The 11,575-nt window shown below is 42.8% G+C and overlaps 1 protein-coding gene across 1 annotated transcript in view; it reads right to left on the bottom strand.

Moving 5' to 3' along the window:
- Positions 1 to 11,575, bottom strand: part of LOC120560592 (rhotekin-like) — a 78,982-nt gene that overhangs the window by 52,318 nt on the left and 15,089 nt on the right. The gene's annotated exons all lie outside the window — the stretch shown is intronic.

The following is an 11,575-nucleotide window of genomic DNA, read 5'->3' as shown; positions in this document are numbered from 1 at the left end:
AACAAAAAGCGCGTGCAGAGGGTCCGGGAGAAAGGATGGTCAACTGGAAGTAGAAATAAACTTTTTACCTGTAAACTGAGTGCAATCTGACGGATGTACATCATGTTGAGGTCCTCCAATATCCACAGTTTTTCCTCCATGTTTGCGAATTTATCAACCGGCATCCTTTCGGCAGATATCCACAAAATGACTTCTTCTTAAGAAGTTAATGATCCGACTCAAACCGCTCACCAAGCAGGTACCGCGGAGAGAAACATCATTACGCCAGCGTCTCGTGCACTCCGTGCGTAAAGCAATGCGTAAAAGTTCAGCTCCTCGTCCAAAACAAGACTCCGGCAGACGCAAACATAGGTGGAGTGGCTGACAGCATCGCCTGCACTGTACTGTAGTAACCCTGTCCATAAAACTCCCCCCAGCCCGTTCACGGCGCGTATTCTTCCTCTCTTACTTTTCTCCGGGCAACAAAGATCCTCTCAAAACACCCACAGTCAACACCCAGCGGTTGCGGGGGAAAATAATGGAGCCTTTTAAAATGCAGTTATTCTCTTTGTGTCCCTGTGTCCCGATTGTGAATGCCGTCTGTCCTCTGTGTGACAACAGACCTCTCCACAAAAGGGCATCGCCTCTGCGGGAGTGATCGACACAACTAGTCCAGTGTGTGCGCCCTGACGCTCCCCCAACTCGGCGCTAAATTAACCCCTACGACGCGCCTCTGGTGATGGTAATGAACTTTAAAAAAAGAAAAAGAAGAGAGGGGAAAAAAAAGAGGGAGAGATTACTGTAGCAGCCCCTACGCCCTTTTTCTTTTTTTTTTAAACAAACAAATAGCAAATACCACAGCAGCATACAAGCATAGCAGGGGTGGGTGAGCTTTGTTCTTTTTACTGGCTCGATAATAAATGGTGAAATTATAACAGTGTCAGCTGGATTTCGTCATGAGGGGAGGCAAGAGTGAAAATTAACACCCAGAGATGTTATCAAGCAGTAACATGAGAACAATTCCAAGTGTGATACATTAAAACAAGGGAGATTTCAGTCTTGGGAAACAAAAATTCGTTTTTTAAAAATAAACTTTCTGTTTAAAAGAAAATGTGATACTGAAAGCAGGCACATATATTTGAAAAAGAACATAAGTACTATGTTTAGTAGGTCACAGGGTCACATTTGGCAGATTCTAATCCATATTTCATAGCCCCAGTGTCACAGATTGTTTCAATCTTTTATTGCTTAACCTTTTAAATATTCATTTTAAGTCTCTCCTGGCAATTCTTACCATATCCAACCAAAATATCGGCACCCAAAAAGACGTGTCAACTTCCCCTTTAAGTGTTGTGTAGAGTTGGATGGCACAAAAAAATATGAGAAAGTTGTTTTAAAATGAAGAAATATCTTCCTGCTTTGAAAAACAAACATTTAAAAGCCATGCCAGGGCGAAGACAGTCTCCTTTCCCCATCATTCCAGCTGTTTGGGCGCCAGTTTCCTCTGTTCTCCAAACAAGAGAATCCCAAAGTTTACTCCATGGGACGTTCAGCCATAAACTGGCTGATGGTTGCGCTCCTGTCCTCTGGGAAAACTGCCAGTCTGCCTTCACTCTTCAGAACATACACAGCAAGAGCAAAAAAAACAAAACAACCTGAACATGCATCCTGTTCTCATCTTTAGCACGTTAATGCTGGACCTGATACAGCGGTTGTGTCACGGGTGTGTGTGTGTGTGTGTGTGTGTGTGTGTGTGTGTGTGTGTATCCTTCCTTGTGGCGTGGGTGAGACCACTCAAGCCGACCACTCAACAGGAAACCGGCATCACATTGTGCACCGCTCACGCAGAGGCACATTAATTAAACACACACACACACACACACACACACAACACACACACACACACACACACACACACACACACACACACACACACACACACACACACTTAGTATTCACAACCACCAACGCAGGGTGGAGTGGGGATTTCAGAAGGACACTGCGTGATTTCAAGAGTTCATCATGAGGAAGAAGATGATCACTCCTTGTAGAAAGAAGAAGAAAAAAAAAAAGTTGTAGAAAAGAAAGTCTTAGAACAACAATGTCTCGAGGCAAGTCACTTTGACATGACTGGTTGGGGCCATCCCTCTCCACTCACATGCCCATATGGCACTCCCATCTCTCTGAAGTGCAATCTCTTTTACACAGGCAAACAGAGAAAACAAAAAGGAGCTGTGAAAGCCCTTTCACCTCAGAGGAGCCGGGGGTGCCGGTAGCAAGCCGGGTCATTTCCCCAAGAAAAGCCTCCGCCCTCGAGAGTTTAAATCATGCAGCTAATCTGTGGCAGACACCAACACACACACACACACAGTAAGAGAGAGAGAAGAGAGATTTATTGCTCTTTGGGTGGAAAGAGAAATAGTTGAGGTGAATGCACAAAGGGAGTGTGGGGTTATAGGTGCTCAGAAAACATTCTTGGACCTGTGTGTGTGTGTGTGTGTGTGTGTGTGTGTGTGTGTGTGTGTGTGTGTGTGTGTGTGTGTGTGTGCGCGCGCCTTTGATTCACAATTCACTGTGTGTAGATTCATATCCAGTCAAGCTCCTCTGAAAGTCGATCTGGCGTGCTGCTGAACTAAAGAAAAAAAAAAATTCGCTTAACAAGACTTCAAACATCTTGAACACTGTACTGAATTGTGTTAAAACAAGCCTCTAATGAAGTGGTACAGTTTATTTCTCACAGCTGTTCTCACTTTTACACGGATACACGTGGATAACTTTTTTTTTTTTTTTTTTGAAGAATGAACAAGCAACAGGACAACAAAGTATTATTCCAGTGTGACTTGATCCATTTAGTTGTTCCTTGAAGCAAGACATGCTGCAGGTAATTCTCCCTGCAGTTAAGCACAAAGACTGACACCTTATGACAAAAGCCTAGAGGCTGAACAAAAACAGACAGAAAACAGCTATTATCTCAATGACAGGGCACGCTGGCAGGCAGGCAGGCAGGCAGGCAGGCAGGCAGGCAGGCAGGCAGGCAGGCAGGCAGGCAGGCAGGCAGGCAGGCGACTCGCACAAACACTGCGTGAGCATGGTTGCTTCTTGGCCAGGAGCCACCGAGGACGAGGAACACTCAGGTATTTAGAGACCGTAGATCGGTTGTTAGCGCGGAGGCCTAACAGCTTTAGGCCTGACGGGGATTTTTTTGCTGTGTTTAATAGTGATTACCTACTGATGGGACGGTGGATTAGCAGCTTGGACTGACTGTAACGGGGCCAGATGTGCTAATTAGCCGCCACCAGGGAGGAGGGAAACCAATGTAGTACACAATCGGTTCATCCAACACTAATTCCGTGGTTTGATCAAAACGGGGGAGAGATTATACAGAACACCAACAGGAAACACAAGATTAGAACATTTGGATAAAATCCATTCTCCCAACCACACACACACACACACACACACACACACACACACACACACACACACACACACACACACACACACACACACACACACACACACACACACACACACACACACACACACACACACACAATGAGATTCTGATAGTATGATAACCTTCAGCGCAAATATTTCACGGTATAGCTGTATTGCAATTACAGCTTTAGAATATATTGCACACATGTACACACACACACGTACACACACACACACACACACACACACGCACACACACACACACACGCACACACACTCTTGCATAATAGGTTTTCGAGAGGGTTGCACAGCTTTCAAGACAATCGCCGGTGCTTTTCTTGTTTCTGAACGGATGTGTGGAGGAATACGGAGCACTTCCTGTCCTGTCCTTACACCTAATCAGCTGGAGGAAACATGCCTGAGTCGGGGCTGAGAGTCACTCAGCAAGAAGCCAAAGAGATATTACAGATAAGTGTTATAGGTGTAGTGTTTGCACGGGAGGAAAGAAAGAGATATTTATTGTTAGACAGATTCATATTTTTCATCTTTTAAAAGCACGAGTTATTGGTAAATCAGGTGGCCCACTGGGGATGTTTTGGGCAATGAAGTGAGCATAAAAGGATAAGCTGTGGAGACAACTGAACTCCATGCAATGCATGTATTAAAATAAAAAGATGAAAGTAATGAGATGAAGATGAAAGTAAAAGACAAAAAAAAAATATGTTCATTGCAAATATAAGACATGTTAAAAGGTAATGTCTGTTTTCACAACTTATACTTATTGTGTCAGTCATCATTTACCTTAGGCACCTTGCCCCATATCTACTGTAGGCAGGGTTTTGCCTGCATAAAGGAATTTTTGGCATCCCCCAAAAAAGGTTTTATCCAGCCCCAAAGGAAAATTACCAGCACAAAAATGATAAGAAAAAAATAAAATTGCAATTAAAATCCCATCCAAATGTGATTAAGAGCAATTCACCAAACAACCGTTGAACAAGCAGAACATAACCTTAAATATGAGGGGTAATCTCAGTTTTACCGTCCAGAGTCAGGCTGTACCAGACTCTCCCGATGATTTATTTAAATATGAATATTACTTTTTTTTTTAAACCAGTTTTGTTAATTGGAGTTTCATTTACTCAAGTATAATTGTTGTTAATCAAATTGTCAGACATAACCGGAAACTGCAAAGATTTCTGTCAAATTAGGTAACGCAGACTCACTGAGTTTACTGTTCGCGGACCGATCATGCTTACTGCCGTGCGTAGGCAGATTCTGAGACAGGAAAACCCCTGACTTTAGGAACGCAACAGGGCAAATCTGAAGGTGCAAGAAAAACTAGCTTTCAGATGATCAAAAAGGTTGTAAACAATCCAACCTTTTCAGCCAGATTATCTAAACCAATTTATTTGGAGGAGAAACCAAAAGTGAGTGAACCTGAAATGTTTTCACCTTCATTTGGTAGTGCACAACTACGGCAAAAGTCACAGGGGAACCAGGAAGTAGGTCTGTAAACTGTGATTGATATTTACATCAAACAGTTTGGATGAATCTCTGCAATTAACATGGTGATTTGAATGTCAGTATTAACGATAGGAATAAAAGGCAAACGCATGAAAATAAGACTCGTAATAAATCATAATTATCCTTTAAAGTGCTCATATTATGCTCTTTTGGCTTTTTCCCCCTTTCCTTTATTGTGTTATATATCGTTTTTGTGCACGTTATAAGTTCACAAAGTGAAAAAGCCCAAAGTCCCCCCCAAAGGGACTTACCATCTCCAACAGAAAACACTGTTCACCAACTGCTCCAAACAGCTCTACTGTAGTCCAGCCTTTACTTCCGAATGACGAACGTGCGTCACTTTGTAACACACGTTATAATGCTCGCCTAGCTGCTAGCGTGGCACGCCCTCATACTCTGCTTCTGACTGGCTAGTAGTCCTTACCTAGCTACTAGTTTGATGTGTGATGCCTCACTCTGTAGCTAAAACAGAGAGCTCAACACACAGGGTGAAAAGAGGAGCTGCAGCAATGTGCAGTACAACAAAAACATGGTGTTTTTTTGAAAATTAAACCATGTAAACCTATTCTGATATAACCTCTAAATACAATTATGAACCTGAAAATGAGCCTAATATGAGCACTTTAATATCACCAGGCTCCATATGCTTCCGAATACAGAGAACGAGTGTTCAGACAGGCAGTGTACAAAAGACCAAAAAAGAGCCCAGAGGAGATTCATATGAACAATCTGGAGAGTGCAAACAAAACAACACACACACACACTGATAATTGTCATACAAATGTCATTTTCATCTTCTAATCAGCACGCTCTTATGGCCTCAGATAGCAACGCCACCTTTTATCTTCACAACTGTAGCGTTTGTGCTCAAGGTTTAAAGCGGTCTTTTAGTCCAACTCGCAGTGTGGCAGCCAGCAGAACAGGGCAGGGAAACAGCAGAGGGCCCCAGGCCAGCCGGGGCCTCAAACCACAACAAAGAACCCTGACTGTCATCAAGGCCCAATCTGAAAAAACTCGCCCCCACCCGTCCACCGCGGCCCTTACGCCGGCTGAGACTTCGCCGCACCGACAACACCGACACCCACACGGCACAACAACATAAATACACACCCGGCGGCATACGAACAAACACTCGCCAATACACATCAGGCCACACACACAATAACACACACACACACACACACACACACACACACACACACACACACACACACACACACACACACACACACACACACACACACACACAGTTCCTGTGAAATGTGCGGCACAACAGCCTCGACAGATTTGAACATCACAGCACTTCGGCTACGTGGCTGTGTTACGGCAGACACCGGGTCACATCTGTTTGACTTGATGACAGCAGCGCGTGACGAGCTGTGAAAACCAGACGGCTCACGGAGAAATCCCCCTGGAGGTCAGTTCTCAGTTAGAGAGCATGAAAGAGCTGCGCTGACAGCTACGCAGTCATAACTCAGACACGGGAGACGGCGTAGTGTCACGACACCGTCTACCTTGTTGTTAGGTGGGTCAGTTTCAGCCTGTGATGTCGGAGCGGTCCAACTTCTTCTTTAGGATTAGATACATGCGATGTCGTGAAGAACGTTCCACTCTATGGCCATGATCAACATTTGGGTAATATTGCAAGTGAAATGTTGAGCACGGACGGACCTACAAATCATGCAGACTCTTCTTCTACAGGAAATCCCATATTGAAGAAAAGGATGTATGCGTCACAGACTGTGGATTATTTTAGAAAAGCTGGGGGAGTAGCCTGCCTCATCACATACGGTAATAACTAGGGCTTCCCACTCTTAGTTTACTAATAATACAAAAAGGAATCGTTTTGGTCTTAGTCGAGAGATTCTTTTATGTTTATTCACACTAAATGACTTATTTCCAAGAAACGTACGAGCACATCTCTGGTAAAAACAAGATTTAAAGTGGTACTTTTGCATGATTCTTTGTGGGGAAAACGCTCTCTGGACTGCAATTACATTGCGCTTTTCTATGCTCAACGATCACACAGATCTGTCGATTAAATTAACTCATCGATAAGTCGACAAAAATCACATGAGTATTAGTCGACTAAGAACTTATTTAGTCGAGGACAGCCCTAGTAATAACAGAACAGCGAGTCATTTTAGCACCTGGTTTGAGGGCCCATCTTATTTCTAGGGCTGCCCCCTCTTAGTCCATTACTCGACAAATCGGTCATTTTGGTCGCTGTCGACTAAGATTTCTTAGTTTTTTTTGAAGATTATTTTTTGGGGGCATTTTTTCCCTTTATTTTAGAGTGACAGTGGATGGACGGGAAAGGTGGGAGAGAGATGGGGGAAGACACGCAGCAAAGGGCCAAAGGGCTGGGCAATATATCAATATTATACCGATATATGAGGCTAGATATCGTCTTAAATTTTGGATATCCTGATATGACAAGTGTTGTCTTTTCCTGGTTTTAAACGGATGCATTACAGTAGAGTGATGTCATTTTCCGAACACACCAGACTGTTGTAACTGTTCTATTATTTGCCTTTACCCACTCAGTTATTATACCAACATAACTGATTATTATTTATCAAAAATCTCATTGTGTGCGTATTTTGTGAAAGCACCAATTGTCAACGCCACAATATCGCCACAATATCGATATCGAGGTATTTGGTCAAAAATGTCGGGATATTTGATTTTCTCCATATCGCCCAGCTCTAACGCACACGCGTACACACACCCACACACACGTTTCAATGTCTTTGTGGGGACCCATCATTGACATAATGCATTCCCTAGCCCCTTACCCTAACCTTAACCATCACAACTAAATGCCTACCCTTAACCCTTACCCTCACCTTAACCATAACCTAATTCTATCCCTAACCTACAACCAAGTCTTAACCCTCAAACAGACCTTTAAAGTTGTGGGGTCCAGCATTTTGGCCATAAAGCTGTCGGGACCCCACAAGTATACTGTATTCCCGGGTTTTTGGACCCCACCAATGTAGTTAAACAAGAAAACACACACACACACACACACACACAAAAACACACACACACACACACACACACACACACACACACACACACACACACACACACACACACACACACACACACACACACACACACACACACACACACACACACGAGTGAGCAGAGCACTCTGGCTGCCGCCCAGAATCGTTGCTGACTATCAGGAACGCTACCTCAGCCGTTCACAGGAGACTCACTGCAGCATCTCATCACTGTGAAGAAGCGCCCAGCTCAGTGAAAGAGAAACTTACTCGTTAGGCAATTCATCTCCATTGATTTCTACCCTCAGGGGCGCAGGCTGTGCAATACAAGAGACGGATATGTGTGGATTTAAAAGGATATGTACACGGAGGCCATTCATTTTGTATTTAATCATACGAATGCTTCCCTTAAGGTATTATTAATGACTGTAAGGTGAATATGAAGTGGATGTCACATCTGTAAAGGAAAGGTGATAAAGAAGGGAGGAAGGTGTAGTTTTGGCTCCTGGGCGGCTGCAGGATCTGAAGTGGAGCAATGGCTCCCTCTGCAGAGCAGAAAGAGCAACACAGCAAGATGTGCCCCCCCCTCAGGTTACCATCAGGTAGGTTACACAAGCTGCATCTCATGTTTCTTAAATTGCCTCCTCGAGGCCTCCACCTGCCTCTCTTCCTCGCATCTAAAGCCGCTTTCCGACCTAGTAGTTACAGGAACGTAGTTATAGGAAAAGTACACTTCTAAGCAGATCTACTAACTACTCTCCCCCAAAACTGTTTTTCCCATTTGCATTCGCACTGGCCAAGTGGCCATAGGGACTACAGGAGGGGTAAGGGAGTGATGCAAGCACGGCAACGGTCTTTATAGCGTTAAAAACCAAATACACCAAAAAAAGTATGAACTAAATACTAAATCTAATGTATATAGCCTATTTGTCATCATTTAAACAAGTCTCCCGAAGAGAAACGGGTATCTCTCTCTCCCCTGCCTCTGCCTGCTGCGCTGTGGACGTGTGTGTGTGTGACTGTGTGTGTATATGTGTGGGTGTCCACGCTTGTGGAGTTTCACTCCAAAAAGACAGTTAACAGGCGAAATAAAAGCCTCTTATTTACGAGAGCGGTCTGAGAGACCTCCAGCTTACAGCGGGGTCTCTGAGCGTGACTGTCCGAGCGACGAGCTAGCGGCCGGGGCAGACGCCTGCTGGCTGTCGCCTCACTTCATGGAGCTTCTCAACTCCGAAAACTTTGAAGCAAATTGTCAATTCGGCATCAATTCTCGCAAGAATGCCTATATTCGAAATCTAAACCCTTCATTTCTCGCCTAAAACGTTGTCAGAAGTGAATTTAGTGATTAATAAGATGGCGAAAATTGTTGTTGTTGGTCTGTCTTAGAGGGATGAGACGTCCTTTCCTCTGAAGAGTCACATGAAATCGTCAGCTCCTTGGGCGGAGTATTAACTCCTTCAGCTGCACGGCTTCAGGGAAGGCTGCTCTGGTGTATCCTCGCCTATAGCTCCTCGGTGATCCCTCCTCGATGCTCGCTCCTCAGGGCAGGAATAAGAGCTTTGAGACGGCCTTCACCGAGGAGGGATGGAACTACTCCCGGTTCAGCCGAGGCCCGAGGAGTCGAGGAGCTGTCAAATAAGGGCCATGGGATGTACCTACACATTAAGATTGAGATGTGTGTCCATACAAATGTGTGTAGTTATTGTTGAATAATACTGAGAGAGAAGGTAATACGCTCATATTTTCATTTCCAAGTCTAACCAGACATGACGGAGATGAGCTCCACAGACACGGGAGTGAGCAGTGAAGACAGGGACCGAAACAAAGAGAGACAGAACAAAAGCCATTGGTTCATATGTACACAGCAAATAGTCCAGCTTAAAAAAAACCCATAAAATTCTGCACTTTTAGGTCACAAGTGTTAGGTCACTTCTGCCAGACCATAATAAATGTTTGTAGGACACCGAGAGGCTGCTGTTTGTATTAAAAGTCTGTCTGGGTAATATGTAAAACAGAAGCCACACATGTAAACATCTGCAGAAACAATATAAGAAAGTAAACATCTGCAGAAACAGTATAGGCCTAAGAATGCAAACATCTGCAGAGGAGACATGAGGAAGACCGTATCTCAAAGTGACAAGCATAACATCTTTAAAGGTTACTGATTTCTGGTCAGCTAGGAATGGGACAGAAGAAAGTCTAATGAGGCAATTAACTGAACAAGGTCAATAATATATGCGTGAGTCATTCTGGCCATTGATTAAATGAATTGGGATGTTTTACCTTTCAAAAAGGTCCCAACAACATGTTGTAGAGTAATGCTCGCGTTGAGGTTTGAATTAAAGTTAGCAACAAAGTCACATTTAATAAAAAATGTTTATTGGTGGTATTTGAAGTTGTCTTGCTTTCAAAACGTTGTAGAACACTTTTGAGTTTTGGTTGTTAAAAAAATAAATAAAAATTCAATTGAAAAATGACTTCACCCAAATCATCAAGCCACAAACATCTGCTGGTGTTTCTCATCTGGCTGGCTAGTCACAGTCACAGTCTGGATCACATTTACACATACAGTAGTCACTGAATTTTTGAAGCAAAATGCATATTATATGAGAAAAAGGCACGCCAAAAAAAATTCCTTTTTTCGTTTAAAAAAAAAAAAAAAAATTTTTTTTTTTAAAAAAAATGATTTTTATTTTTTTATTAAAAAACAAAAATATAAAAATATATATTTTTTTTTCTCCTCTTTTTTGTTTTTTTTTTTTTTTTTGTTTCCTTTTTTTTTTAAAAATTTTAAATTTTTTTTTTCTTTTTTTTTTTAATTCAATTTTTTTTTTTCACATTTTTTTTTTTTGTGTTTGGCTGCAATCACATTTTTTTTTTTTAAAGGTCCAATATGTAATATTTGTACTGTAATAAATCCAAGAATGACACCAATGCCTCATCAGATATTAAGGAAACATGTTAAACTGAAATACTATCTTTTCTGACAACAATGCTAATGTCAGTATTTTTTCTTTTTGAAATTTACATTCCGTGACGGAATTTCTGTTTATGTTTTGGCCTGTGTGTTGTTATCAACGGCCCAGTTTGACAGCCAGGCCGGGTTGCCAGATATACCTGTAAAAACGTAAACCCAGCGCGCTACAGCTGTAACGTTGTTACAGCCATGAAAGCAGCTAACAAACGAACAGGATCAATGGAGATAGATTCTACTCGACCTAAATAAAAAAGTAAACGGCATGTTTCTAACAGTTGCGTGACCAGAGACATAACAACCCCCTGGTAAATATTGGAGATGTATTTGAAAGATGGAGACAGCTTAGATCCCAAAAGGACGCAGAATTGGCTTATTTCCTCCTGAACAGGTAAGCATTAGCTTCAGGCTAATTTATCACAGCCACTAGGGACGGGCATTTTATGTCATTTCAACATTTGTGTACTCGCATTGAATTATATAGCTAGAGTACCCGAGTTGGTTACTCGCAAAAACAATTGAGACACAGCCAGTAAAGTGATCCCGACTGGTCCTGGCTAACGCCGCCATTCTAACCCTGTTAACTGCTAACGTTACCGGAGGACCAGGCAAGCAGCCCATGGCTGTTTACAACGTGTAGTTCAGCAGC

This window comes from Perca fluviatilis, chromosome 6 (assembly GCF_010015445.1).
Source record: "Perca fluviatilis chromosome 6, GENO_Pfluv_1.0, whole genome shotgun sequence".
Classification (NCBI taxonomy): Eukaryota; Metazoa; Chordata; class Actinopteri; order Perciformes; family Percidae; genus Perca; species Perca fluviatilis.
Note: the sequence above shows the minus strand (reverse complement) of the source record. Positions and strands in the feature narration are given on the sequence as shown.